The sequence below is a fragment of the Notamacropus eugenii genome, chromosome 7 (assembly GCF_028372415.1).
Source record: "Notamacropus eugenii isolate mMacEug1 chromosome 7, mMacEug1.pri_v2, whole genome shotgun sequence".
Classification (NCBI taxonomy): domain Eukaryota; kingdom Metazoa; phylum Chordata; class Mammalia; order Diprotodontia; family Macropodidae; genus Notamacropus; species Notamacropus eugenii.
Genome location: NC_092878.1, coordinates 88,654,545 through 88,668,816, shown reverse-complemented (window position 1 = coordinate 88,668,816; position 14,272 = coordinate 88,654,545). Strand labels below are relative to the sequence as shown.

The following is a 14,272-nucleotide window of genomic DNA, read 5'->3' as shown; positions in this document are numbered from 1 at the left end:
AAGAAGTTCACATTTGGAGATCAAAGTTCACATTCACAGTGGAGAAGACAATTATTTGGTTTAAACAAGATACATATGGACTTAATTGAGGGTAATCTTAAAAAGGAAGGCGCTAGAAAGTGGGGAAGGGGTGAGTTAGAGTAGATCTCCTGAATATAGTGGGTTTAATCTGAGTTCTGAAAAAGATGGAAACTATGGTGTAGAGGTGAGAATGACATGAGAGAGAGCCACTGCAAAGATATGGGGAACTGACATGGAATGTCATGTTTAGGAAAAACAAATAGTTCAACTATTGGATAATACAGTCTGTAGAGAGGAGGAGAGTGGAAGAAGGCTGCAAAGGTAAGAGGGGGCCAGGCTATAAAAAGCTTTTAAATGCCAAATCAATCAATCATTGAGACCAAGCCATCTGGTCCAACTGAGATCCAAGGATATTAGGAGACTCCCTCATAGTCATGTAGAAAGCATCAGCGTAAGATTTCAACCCAGATCTTCAGACAACACTGAAGCCAGTTCTCTTCCAATGCACTGTCCTGATTTCCAACGACATCTTTCTACATGCTTTCATCAGTCTGACTCCCTTCCACTCAGTATGAGGAGAACAGTAAGAGGTGTAACAGCAGCTCACATTTACATACCATCTTAAGTTTGGCAAGGCATTTGCTTCAGAACAACCTTGTAAGATTGGCATGAGGGATACTGAGAGGGAGGAGAAGCAAGGAAAAGTCAGGCTCATGCCTGAGAAAGTTAAGAAAGGGAGACAACTCACTGAGAATAATTTTACCTTTATCTAAGAATCCCTCCCTGATACCAAAGATTAATTCTCTCACAGTGCCTCTGTGAGGTGGATGGCATTGCTTCCTGCCCCTAATTCAGCAACAAAAGAATCAGAGGCAGAGAAGAGCTGTGACTCTGCAAAGCAATGAGGCATGTTAATGGGATAGACAAGCCTAAAGACCCCAGGGATACTGTGGTTTGAACAGTCCTCCCACTCCACCCCCACTCAGATCACATGACCTCCTTTTACCCAGTTAGCTTTTCAATCTCATTCACGAATAAGTGTAATTATTCTCTCTCCCTTTTTCTTTTTCTCCCCAGGTCCTGAAAGTCTCCAAATTACTTTTGGTCCTGCCTAAGTTTCCTTTCCAAAGCGCATCTTTACCAAGGCTGCAGCTCTAGAAATAGCATCAAAAGATTCTCCCAAGAAGCATCAATAGCGATTCCAAGTAGCTTCCTCCAAAGGAAGGCCAGATCAGGCACTCTCACCTTCTAGCAACTCTGACACATTAATTTTCCTCAGCCACCTCACTTAAAGTACTTAGTCTGGCACCACCATGGCTGGGAGCTTTAATCAGACACCAAAGACACAAAGCTCTGTCAGGAATGATGTCAGATGGATGGCAGTCACGTGGCAACTGCCTCATTGGAAGCAAACACTGAAACACTTGTTTTTTAAGCTGCCTTAGGACTTGTCTGAAAAATGACTTTGTTCGCCATGGAAGGCCACTTAATGTATGAGCTGTTATCCCAGGTTTTTAGCACTTCTAGGTGCACAACCTTTTTTTTTTTCTTTAACATGCTCATAGCTATGCAAACAGTGGAAGTATCATTAAGCCACTCATATTATCAGTCCCATAGATCAGTGGCTAAACTATATGACTAAGAGTAGTGCTAATACTTTCTTGTGATTAAAATGCAGTGAGAAACAAATTTGCCAAAGATGTAGGGAGAAAATGTTTTTGTCCCGCACCATATGGTTCAGCTTATATAGGATTTACACATTTAGAATTTCTTATTTATTTTTTATGGTGATCCTTCACCCCAAGTACAAGATGGGGTTGGGGTTTGTGCGTCTCTTTGGTGGGACAGGTTACTGCCAGAGGCTCTTTCCAAAGGGGTCCAGAGAAATCACCATCCTGTTTGTTAGCAGGTCCATCATTTCCTTTCCTCTGCTCACAATGCATCCTCTGTCCTCAAAATAGCAAGCCAGATTCACCACAACTACAGCACTTATCCTGTAGATGGGACTGCTGGATGGAAAGCTGCCCTCTATCCAGCTACCAGCATGGCTCTGTAAATCTGTGGGCAAAAACTGCTGGCCAAAGAATGCCTTCCCTTTACCACCACCCCACCCCCTTCTCTCCTTTAGACCTAGCAGCTACTGAAAAATCGTGTCCAAGCCTGATCTGGAAATTGTTTTGTAACAAGAAACAGACCAGACGTAGTGTAGTGGGATGAGGCTGTGACCTTTCACCTTCTGAGCTTTGGCTTTCAGGCCAGTCTAGAGGTTGGTGGTCTCTGCCCAGTCACCAGCTGGCCTTTCTCAATGCCCAGAACCATCATGAAATGTGAGGGCAGTATTCAATCTGGCCTTGACAACAATTTGGGGCAGTAGTTGCAAAGATGGATGAAAAGGTAACGAAATGGTGAATGGAGTCTTGGATTTAGAGTTAGGAAAAGCTAGATCAGATTCCACCTCAGACACCTACAAGTTGTGTGACCCTGAGGAAGTCACTTAACCTCTGTTTGCCTCAGTTTCCTCTTCTGTAAAATAAGCTGGCTGGGCTTTCTCTGCTCTATCTCTATGGGTCTAGAATGACAACACTGAGGATATTTGTCTGCCACGTGGCTATACCTTGCTGGGTCCACTCACCTCTTTTGCTTCCCTTCAACAAACATAGTGGCAAAGGAAAGAAGTGGTCAAAGGATCATAAACTGAGAACTGAAAGCATTAGGTTATGTATCCTAGTTCCTTCATTTTATAGATGATGTCCCAGGTGTCATATAAATATATAAAGTGTTGGACTGGAGTCCTGAAGACCTGAGTTCAAACGTTGCGTCAAATACTTAAGAGGGACATTCCCTGGAGCAGTCATATCACAGACGGTCTCTGTTTCCTCATCCATAAAATAAACATAATAATCAAACCTATTCTTAGGTTTATTGTGAGGATCAAATAAGGTAATACATGTAAAGAGCTCTGCAGCTCCTCAAGGGCTATAGCAATGTTAGCTATTAATTGCCAACATTTTTATGAAGTGAGAGCATAAAGGGGGGAAGTGATTTGACCAAGGTCACATACACGGTTTCCAAGGCATCATTTCACCTTAGGTGTTAGGAATCCAAAGCTATCTCTCTTTCTCTTTATGTACCATGCTTTTGGGGGGAGGGGAGGGGGAGTTAAAACAAAGACAGTATTGAGCAATCGTCTTATACATAGTTCACTGGATTTTCAGATCAGTGGGCTGGGTCTAGAATGGCTCTTTAGAGCAGTGATCAGCACTGATTACAAACTCTTCTCCCCAGTGGGCATCATATTCATATCATCCACACCTCTGAATCTTCCTTTTGGGACCATGGCAACATTCTCTCAAAGGGAAATCTCTTAAAACATTTACCAGAAATTTCCCATCATGCAGAGGGTGGCAGCCTATCTGATTACAAGGGAGAGGCAAAGAAGCCACTGCTTACCAGTGCTATGTAGACTATCATCTCTTTTGCCACCCCCAAAAGCAAAAAGGAGCATTTACTGGTCTACACCTTTTGAATTTTGACTTTCAGGAGCATGACCATTTTTACCTCCATGGTAGCTTTGGAGAGCAGCTTTCGTACACCAACAAGCTGCCCTGTGCTTCAGAAAATCACAAAGGAGGTGCTTCTCCCCAAAGTCTCCTATCTGTAGCCGCACATCTTTCACCTAGCTTCACTGAACACCAAAGGAGTTGATGGGTAGAGCAAATCCTTTAAAAAAGGAGCTGAAGATTGCTGTGGCCATGTACTATCATTACCTGGAGAGCAAATAAAATGATGCTCAGATCAGTGGCCTTGCACAAGTTTAAAAACATTCTTAATATATTGATGCATCTCAGACTAATGCGTAGAAAGCTGGACTTGGAATAAGGAGGCCTGGGTTCAAATCCTACCACAGACATTAATTTAGTCAGTCAGTCAATAAATGTTTATGAAGCACCTACTATGTTCCATGCATTGTGCTAAGTACTGGGCAAACAAGTTCTAAAAGGAAAGTCTCTCCTCTCAAGGAATAACAATAATAACACACAATAACAACACACAAAAGGAAAGGAAAGGCCCCGGGGTGGGGGGAGGAGAGGGAGGAGAAAAGGTACCCAGAGCATGACAGAGAAGTCCAAAGAATGTAACCTGCTGGGAAATAAAGTGATGACCAGCCTGGGCACACTCTCTAAAGGCTATAGGGGAACCACTTTATTCCACTCTCTAGTAGTAGGGGTCACAGGGTACAGGATAGGATACTGTTGATGTACAAGTACCAGCTAGTAGTGTTTTAAGTGTTACAGTGTTTTACTCTTTGTGAAGCACTTTGCATCTATTATCACATCTGACCCTCACAAATCTTCTTGTTCAATTGTTTTCAAGCATGTCTGACTTTATGATCCCATCGGAGGTTTTCTTGGCAAAGATACTGGAGTGGTTTGCTATTTTCTTCTCTAGCTCATTCTACATATGAGGAAACTGAGGCAGACAAAGGTTGCATTGCTTTTCTAGGGTCATAACTTGTAAGTATCTGAGGCAATATTTGAACTCAATTCTTTCTGATTCCAAGTCCAGCATTCTAAGGCTTATGCAATCTAACTGCCTCAAAGAAAAGCACTTTACAAATCTTAAAGCACTATTATAAAAATCATTTAACTATGTCTATGACAAATTCAATTAAAAATTATAAGATATCTAAAATATACAAGGCACAATTCTTAGTATTGCTGATGCAAAGACAAAAGTGAAACAGCCCCTGACCTCAAAGAACTTATATTTTAATGGGGGATCCAAAAAGAATATAGGTAAATAAATATAGAAACTGAGGAAGAAATCCAAGAGGACTGTAATAGAGAATGCCCTTTAAGGGATCTAGCAGTGCCTAGAGCAAAAGGTGAAAAAGAAAAGAATTCCAAACATGGAGGATAGCTGGAGTAGAGGCTTGGAGGTGGCAGATAGACTAGTGTATACATACAGGCAGCAGCAAGTAGCCAATTTGGCTGGAATACAGAATACACAAGGAGCTTTAACATGAAATAAGTCCGGAAAAATGGGCTGGAGTTTGTTGGGAAGGGCTTTAAGGGCCAAACAGAGGAGGTTCTATTTTATCTTAAAAGAAGAAGGGAGCCACAGAAGCTTCTTGAGTAGGGCATGACTAAATCTGGATATGACTAAATCTGTGACTGCTAAGGTTCTTTCCAAATTCTGAGATTCTGTAATTCTGTAATTCCACTTTGATCAAAAAATACTCTATAAAATGGAAATGTGAATATTAATATATCTGTTCAATGTACAGTATAATGAGAGATATAGACTCAACCAAGTTCCCCTCAGGGATGCTCTCTATGACAAGCTAATTAATGTCATTGAGTTCTTAAAGGGGTCCAGAAACCAAGGTATCAATTATTAAATAATAAACTGAGAACAGATGAGGTCATATGCTTCCCCCTCTCCTTTCTCCTTTTCTTGTTAGTCTTTTAACTTTCTTTGTAAGATTCCCCACTGTTAGAATTCCCTAATCATTGTGGGTAGCCTTGAAACTCCCTGGTAATGGTGGGGTCAAGCCCTAAGTACTTTTGCTCCCAGTGCTCCTCAGGAGTCACTGGAGTGAACTGCAGCTTCCTAGCTCTCTCTTACCTTATTTGCTGATTGGCTCTAACCCGTCTAAAGGTCTCCTCAGGGTCTTCCATTAATACTCAGAAATAAGTACTCAGTGTAATTCATGTAAGCAAGTGCCTAATTGTGAGAGACAGGCCCAAGTTGTTCTGGAGAACTCTGCATTCTGACCAGAGTTTCTGTATGCTTTCCCAAAGGAAACTTGGGAATTTGGGAACCTTTTAGGACTCTAGTGATCCAGAGACCTCCAGAGCTTTTCCCCAAGGAATTATATCCTTTTGAAAGATGTGAGCACCCCAGATTATTTTACTTGATAGTCTCCAGGCTTTTGGAAGACCCTATCATAGCTGAGATAAGACAGAGAATCAAACAGGGAGGACTGAGTAGGCACCAAACCTGGGCTTTCAGACGTCTATCATTATAAAGAATTAATAGAAAAAATTTTGGAAAAAAACGGAATAGGGCAAAATTCCAAAGTCTGCTCTGTACCTTCACCTTAACTCCTCATATCGTCAGGTACTCAGGGTTTGTCCCTACCAAAAAAGGCAGTAATAGACATAGCAATTGAGGAAGAGATGCTAATGGGCCCAGAATATTGTGTGTCTAAAGTAGAGTAATAAAGGAGATTTGGATTCCTTTTTTTCTGTTTTTGCAAAAATGGTGAAATTATCTAAAATATTTTTTAAAACCTTAAACCTTCATCTTTGTTTTCAGTGTAGTGAAATCAGGCTTCTTTCCATTCAGACTTTACAAGAAAACTACTTTTAAATTTGTAATAATAATAATAACCTGAAATAGTGACTTGTGAAAAATAAATGATAATTGTATAATTTAAAAAATGTCACTCATTAGCATTAATATTAGAATTATTTAGCATTTACTTTTTGAAGGTGGTGATAAACTCTGGGACATATGTTTCCTGCTTCAGAAAATGAGTAAATTTCTGGGGGAAAAACCCACTTTACTAAAGCACAAATGGGTTGAACGTGAAACATGTGCTTGCTAAAAACTTAAGTAAATTTGGGAATCGTTCCAAAAATACTGGATTAGCTATGTCTAACCCTTAAAAGACTTTAAAAAAAGATCACATCAAGTAAATAAGAATTTATTAAGCATATGTGCTAGCCACTGTGCTCAGCACTTGAGATATGAAGAAAGATTTTTTAAAAATCCTGTCCTCAAAGAGTTCACATCTAATGAGGGAAACATGAAAACAGCTATGTACAGAATATATATGTATATATATATATATATATATACATATATATTATATATATATATACACACACACACACACACACACACACATATATGTCTATGTATAAATACACACATACATACATGGTAAATTGGAGATAATCTGATAGGGAAGGCACTAGCATTAAGGAAAAGTGGAAAACACTTTGAAGAAAGTAAGATTTTAGTGGACACTTGAAGGAAGTCAGTAAAATAGGGAGGTGGAGACAAGGATAAAGATAACTGAAAGCATGATGGACAGTCAGTGGAAATGCAATGAGCAGGGAAATGAAGTATATTGTTTGAGGAACAGCAAGGAGGCTAGTGTCAGTGGATCATGTGCAAGTGTGTTCGTCTTTTGTTGCTGAAGAAGACCATGACATCAGAGAAATAATGACAGGACTTGCACTTGCCTTTGTTTTGAGTGAGGGAGGGCTGATCAGTAGTTCGTAAACTATGTGGAAAGAGTAAGTTATAAGAAAACTGGAAAGGTAAAAAGGGACCAGGATATGGAGGGCTTTAAAAGCTATACAGAGTGTTTCATATTGAGTTCTGGAGGTTATAGGGAGTCACTGGTGTTTGTGGAATGGGGGAGGAGGTAAGACGATCAGGCTTGCATTTTAGGAAGATCATTTTGGTAGGTGAACATTGGAGGATAGATTAATATGAGAAATGACTTAAATCACAGAGACAAACCAGTAGGTTATTGCAATAGTCCATGTATGAGGTTATGAAAGCCTGCACAAGGGTAGTGGCAAGGTCAAAAGAGTGAAAGGGAAGTATAAGAAATATTGTTAAGGTAGAAATGGAAGGATTTGCCAACTCATTGAGTATGGACAGTGAAAGAGTGAGGAACTGAGTGACACCTGAATCTGAGTGACTGGGAAAATGGTGCTACCCTTGACAACAATATTGATGTCAGAAGAATGGAGGGTTTGTGTGGAAAGATGAGTTCAGCTCTGGAAATGGGCGTGCAATGAATAAAGTGCCTGGATTAGAGTTAGGAAGACTCTTCTTCATGAGTTCAAATCTGATGTCAGACACTTACTAACTGTGTGGTCCTACGATAAGTCATTCAACCTGTTTGCCTCAGTTCCTCATCTGCAAAATGAGATGGAAAACAAAATGATAAGACACTCTAGGATTTTTGCCAAGAAAACCTCAAACAGGGTCATGAAGAGTCAGACGTGACTGAAACAAATAAACAAAAAGAGACATTCAATTTGAGATGGATAATAGGCAATTGGAGATTCAAGTCTAGAGATCAGGAGAGAGGTTAGGGTTGCTTAAATACACATAAGAATGATCTACATAGAGATGATGACTGCATTCATGATGAGATCATGAAACAAAATAGTACAAAAAGAAAAAAAATGAAGAGCCCCAGGCAGAACCTTAGCAGTAGTGGGACAGATATATATGAAGAGCCCACAAAGGAGACTAAAGAGAAATGATCAAACTGGCAGTACAGGAAGAATGAGAGAGTAGTGTCACAGAAGTTTAGAGAGAAATGTATAATCATATATGTATAGTTAATATAATATATACATATATACACATATATGTATATAGTTTCAAGGAAAAGAGGGTGATCTGACAGTGTCAAAGACTGCGGAAAGGTCATTGAGGATAAACACTGAGAGAAGAACATGAGATTTTGCAGTCAGATCACTGGTAGCTAGGGAGAAAGAAAATTCAAATGAATGATGAGACCATAAGTCAGACTACAAAGAGTTGAGAAAAGAATGAGAAGAAAAGAATTGAAGACATCAATTATAGAAGGTCCTCTCAAGGAGTTTACCCATGAAAAGGAGTAAAGAAATAAGACAACAGGATAAGGGGGAGGGGACAAGATAAAGTGAAGATTATTTGAAAACAGGGAAAAAATGAATATGTTTTAGGCAGTTGGTAAGTAGGCAATAGACTGTATGAAGATTAATGAGTAAGTGAGGAAGATAGATGGAACAATCTACTGGAGAAGACTAGATATGATGGGATCATTTGCTTTGGCAATGAAGGACCATCTCTTCAGGAGACAGGAATAAAGGAGGAGATAATGGAAGAAAACACCTGAGTGGTATAAAATAAGGAGAGGAGAAAATAGCTTCATTTGTTTTTTCAGTGAAATGTGAGTCAAGACTCTCAAATGAGTGGGAAGAAATTAAAGAGTCATGGGATATTTATCATTTGATAAAATATTTCAAAGAGCTATGGTAAATGGGATAGTAAATCATTTGAAGAGGTGTAAAAAGGTTGCCTTGCAGCAGATAAGGCTCAGTTAGGAACATGCAACAAATTGGAGAAGATCCAGTCATGTGTAGAGTTGTACTGGTTCATAAAGAGGCTGTGGTTTGTCCTTTGTTTATGAAGAGGATCATGACATCAGGAAGAGGGTGACATGACTTCTAATTGACTTTGATTTGAGTGAAGGCTGTGCAAAGTCAACATCCTCACTTTCTCTTCAGAGCAATCTGGATCCAGTGGCCAGATATTCATCAGGACGACTGGAGATGGCACAGGATGCAATGGGAGACCTTGGTCCTTTTAAGCTAAGGTCTTTTCAGATTCTCACTTTGAGTGAGGCAATGGCTATATGGTGAATAAGCTTCTTTAAGAAGTGAGTCAAGAGATGGCTTTTTTAATAAAAAAAATAAACTGGTAGGGGAAAACCCTTAAGGTTGCTGACCAAAAGAGAAACAGTTACTGTTTGCATTCACTCTGAGCCAGGAGTACCCAAAAAATAACCATTAAGTGGTGCTTGTTGCCCAGTCCATGAGATCCAGAGTCAATTGAATTTAGGGCTTGATCTTTGAGAAAGCAAAGTCCAAGAAAGACATGACTTCCAATTGACTTTGATGTGTGTGAGGAAGAGCTGTGCAAAGTCACCAGTTTCACTTTCTCTTCCAGAGCCATCTGTGTCCAGTGGCCAGATCCATGACTAGAGATGGCACAGCTCACAAAAGGGTCAAGATAGCATGGAAGGAAAATCTAACCAGGGCAAGGGTGATGGCCTAGGAAAGAACTGAGCATTGTAGGAATTATGAAACATTGTGAGCACGAAGAATGGGGTTTAGGGTTGTAAGCCAAAAGGATAGGTGGAATGAGAGCAGACAGTGATTAGATAAGGGAATAGCAGAATTCCACAGGAACTTTTATCCTCTGACAATGAAGAGAGTTGGGCATCTGATCTGGGGAAGATTGAGGGAACCTCTGATGACAAGAAATGCCAGACCCAGATGTGCTGTGCCTGCTGAGTACAGAAGCAGTGGGGCAGGGACACCACTGTCTGTGGGCACTTACAGGAAGCTGGAGGTCATGGTTTCAGTTCTAGGCCAGAAGAGTGTACTGAAGGAATATTTGAGGCCAGAAGCACTATCCCCTATACCCCCGGACTAGAGGCGATTATAAAAACTAAGCTACTACAAACAAAAAAAAATGCCCAAGCAAAGGAGAAAGAATTCAAGTATAGAGAACTACTATGGAAATAGAAAAGACTGGGGTTCATCTTGAGAGGAGGACAGTGAAAAAAAGAAACCATCTTCTCCCCCAAAGAATAATGTCAAATGACCACCTGCCCAAAAAAGAATTCACAGAACTTTAAAAAGACTTTAAAAATCAAATGAGAGAGATTGAGTAAAAACTAAAAACAAAAAAAAAAAGAAATTATGAAAAGAAAGCCAACCAGTTAGAAAAGGAGATCCAGAATCTTAAGGAAGAAAACAACTCCTTGAAAATCAGAATTGACCAAGGGGAAGCCAGTGAAGTTATAAGAAATCAAGAAATAATAAAATAAATATAAAGAATGAAAAAGAGAATGTGAAATATCTAAGAAAAACAACTGATCTGGAGAACAGATAAAGAAGAGAAAACATAAGAATAATCAGACTACCTGAAAGTTATGATCAAATAACGAATCTTGACACAACAATGGAAGAAATAATTAAAGAAAATTGTCCTGAAACATTGGAATAAGAGAAGAAAGTAGAAATAAAAAAAATCCACTGAGCACCACCTGTAAGAGATCCTATAAGGAAAACTCACAGAAACATTATAGTTAAATTCTGAAACTCCCAACTCAAGGCTAAAATATTACAAGCAACAAGAAAAAGATTAAATATGGTGGTGCCACAATTAGAATCACACAAGACCTATCAGCAGTTACATTAAAAGATCACAGATCTTGGAATACTATATATCAAAGAGCAATAGAAATGGAATTCAGACCAAAAATATCATACCCAGCAAAGTTAAGCATAATCATGAAATGAAAAAAAATGGACATTTAATGAATTGGCAGACTTTCAGGACTTGGTTAAAAAGAAACCTAAATTTAAAAGAAGATTTGACATACAAGAGTCAAGAGAAGTATAAGGTACATATCAAAGATTATTACAAGGGACTCAATAAGGACAGACTGTTTAACTTTTATGTATGCAAAGTGTAAGAAGTATGTCTAAGATTGTTATTAGTAATTGGGTAGTTCATAGGAAAGATTCAGGTAGACCTGAGTACAATACGACTTTAAAAAGTAAAACTGTTTAAGAACAGCTAAATGAATAATTATATTATACAAATGAGGTACAAGAGAAAGAACTGACACAGAAGAATTGAGATGGGGGTGGAGGGCTGTTAGTTCTGGAAACCAACTTCCAGCAGGAATGGGTCCCAGAGAGAACAATGCATATATATCCAGAAGATATGAAAGTCTTCTAAATTCAGAAAGAAATAAAAGGATAACTAAAGGGATAGGGAGGAAGGAGAGGATAAGGAAAAAGTCTCTAGAAGGGAGCATGAAGAAATGGGTTAAAGGAGGGTACAAAAGGGTGTTTAGATTGATGGAAATGGGAGGATAAAGGAAAGACCCTTTGAAGGGAAAGGTAGGTTAAGTAATAGAAGGGCAAGGTAGTGGTTAGAAGCGAAGTAGAGGAGTCAGGAGGGATAGAAAATAAGAGATTTGTACAAACAAAGATCAGTAGAAGAATCCGTTAGAGAAAGTACATGTTTATATATGTATGTATGTATCTACATATGTATGTGTGTGCATGTATATATCTATATCTATATGTGGTGCAGTGGATAGAGCACTCGTGCAAGAGTCAGGAGGACTTGAGTTCAAATCTCATCTCAGACACTTAACACTCACTAGTTGCGTGACCTTGGCCAAGTCACTTAACCCCAATTGCCTCATCCTGGGTCCTCTCCAGTCATCCTGATAAATATCTGGTCACTGGATTCAGATGGCTCTGGAGGAGAAGAGAGGCTGGTGACCTGCACAGCCTCCCTCACTCAAAACAAAGTCAAGTGCAAGGCATGTCATTATTTCTCTGATGGCATGGTCTTCTTTGGCAATGAAGGACGAACACACATCTCTGTGATCAGAAGTTGTATCAAAAAACATGAAAAATGGCAGACATGACATTAGTTTAAATAGTGATTTTACAAATGAGGGTACCAAAACTCAGAGAAGGGGAAGGAACTTCCTAAACATCATATAGGGTATAGCTTTAACTTGAACCTAAGTCTTTTCACTCCAAATCTAATTTGCTTGCCACTGCATCATATTGTGCCATTAGAACTGTTGCTGTCAGATCATGTCTATCTAATGACACATTTTGTTAAGTAATAAAGTACTGTATGTGGTTTGAGTGCTAGTCTTCAGGTAGTAATGACTTATCTTTTTTGTTTGCTTTATTAAAGGGAATCCAATAATATCATTTTAGAAATGTCTTATGCATACCTAGTCTGAGTAGAAACAAAGCATCTAGTCTGACTAATGCATATACTACACATCTCCAGAATACCCTGAACAAAGAACAAGGAATGATATAGAGGTCCTATATATAGAGGTCCTAGTAGCATGAGTCTCTGCTAACTTGGACTTTCTCTTATTAGATTCAACCTAATGTTGAGATCTTTGTGGAAGTATTAACGATCCCTTTTGATTTTGTCTAAGTTGTTGATTCAAATGTTAAAAACAAAAAACGCAGGATCATTAACATATTCCTGGGATAGTGCAGCAAAGACCTCGTTAAGTCAACAATGAACCATTAGTGAGTATTCTTTGAGTGCAGTCATTTGACCATTTTTAATCGATCTAGTACATTATATGTATTCCACATCATTCTTATAAGAATAATGAGTGATTTTATGAAATTCTGTGCTAAAATCTAGGTAACCCCCATATGAATATCATTTTTTTTGTTCTATCAGTCTACTACCTATAAAAAATGGTGTGAGTTTTTCAGATGAAGCCCTGCTAATTTTTTGGACCACTTCCTTTCCTGAATGTTCACCAGCCATACCTTTAATAACATATTTTAGAATTTTACCAGGAAGAAATCAAGGTAATAGACCTATAGTTTGTATACTGGGTTCACTTCCCACTTTTGAAATTTGGGACACTATTTGCTCTTCTCTAGCTCTTCAACACCTCATGCATTTTCTGAGACCTTTCAAAGATCTTTGAGGGGGGATCAATAATAAAATCTTCCAGTTCCATCAGTAACCAGAGATGCAAATCATCTGGGCCTGTTGACTTGAACTCATCAAGGGCAGTTAGGTACTCTATCAAGATTTCCCAAACCATCATGAGGTTCAGCTTCCTATTAGCCATTTTTTGTCCTGTTCATTCTAGTTCAATGATCATTCTCCATTTAAGCAAAAACAAAAATGAAATGAATTAAGCTGCCCCACTTTCTCGCCATTACTTGCTATCATCATTATCATCTCAGCTGACCCAAACAGTGATACTTTCTCTTACTGAGGCTTCTTTTATCCCCAATAAAGCCTAAAATTAGCAAAAATAATAACAACAACATTCCTTTTGTTTTATATATATGTATAAATATACATATATATGTATGTATGTATGTATGTATGTATGTATATATCTTCCCTCACCAACTGCAGCTCATTCTCAGCTTTAGCACTCTTATCCCTACTCTTCCATGACCATGATGCAGCTTTCCATTCATTTCCCATTATAGTCATTGCTTCCATTTTACATACATACCTTTCAAAAGTTTCTAAAATTAAAGATTTGGATCGAACAAGGAGAAAACCATAAGATTAGTGTGAGAGCCAGACAAGGGAGAAAAAAAAAAACTTGGGGAAGAGAGTGTTCAATTCACCTTACTAGTTCTTGATTGAACTCTGTATATGGTATGCAAGTCAAACCCTTCAGGTTCAGTCTCACTGATGAAACATTTGCCCTATATATGCCTCATAATTCCTTATTCCTGGATATTTCAACCAGTTTTCTTTTTAGAGAAAGAATACAATTGCCCATTTGTGGCTCCAGTCACCATCTCTTACTCTACCTATAATATTGGTAATGCTGGCTTCATAAATTTAAATCCCAGACCCCTCCCCTCCTCCCAAAACACCTTCACCTAGTGACACTGCAAAA

At 38.8% G+C, this 14,272-nt stretch overlaps 1 long non-coding RNA gene across 1 annotated transcript in view; it reads left to right on the top strand.

Moving 5' to 3' along the window:
- The window catches only part of LOC140514911 (uncharacterized), a 68,637-nt gene extending 67,308 nt beyond the window's left edge, over positions 1 to 1,329 (top strand). The window contains exon 3 of the long non-coding RNA XR_011970773.1: positions 1,099 to 1,329. This is a non-coding gene — a long non-coding RNA (uncharacterized lncRNA). The remainder of the gene's footprint in view (positions 1 to 1,098) is intronic.
- The last annotated feature ends 12,943 nt before the right edge of the window (positions 1,330 to 14,272 follow it).